Source organism: Octodon degus, unplaced genomic scaffold (genome assembly GCF_000260255.1).
Source record: "Octodon degus isolate 3935 unplaced genomic scaffold, OctDeg1.0 scaffold00035, whole genome shotgun sequence".
Lineage (NCBI taxonomy): Eukaryota > Metazoa > Chordata > Mammalia > Rodentia > Octodontidae > Octodon > Octodon degus.
In genome coordinates this window covers 14,366,083-14,366,448 of record NW_004524611.1, presented here as the reverse complement: position 1 = coordinate 14,366,448, position 366 = coordinate 14,366,083, and positions in this window count along the sequence as shown.

Sequence of the window (366 nt, the reverse complement as noted above, 5' to 3'; positions counted from 1 at the left end):
GGTCCCTGATGCTTTTGCTAAGCTTGTTCTAAGTAGGTGCTTTAGACCACTGAGCCATCTCTCCAGCCCTGTCTGGGTTCTTAAGGCGAGAAACTACATCCTGTTTCTCCACTTACAGAAGCTGCCTCTACTCTCTGCCAGTGTATGACCTCTGCAGGAGTCGAATGCTCTGCTCTCTGCTTTCAGAAATTCACCTCTTCTTTGACTCTCTTCTGGTTGCTTTTTTTTCCCCCCCTGGAGGTACTGGGAGTTAAACTCAAGGTTTTTGGACAGAACTACATATCTCCCAACCTTTTTTTTTTTTTTTTTTTTTGAGACAGGGTTTTGCTTAGTTGCTAAATTATCAGGGCTAGGCTCAAACGTGCA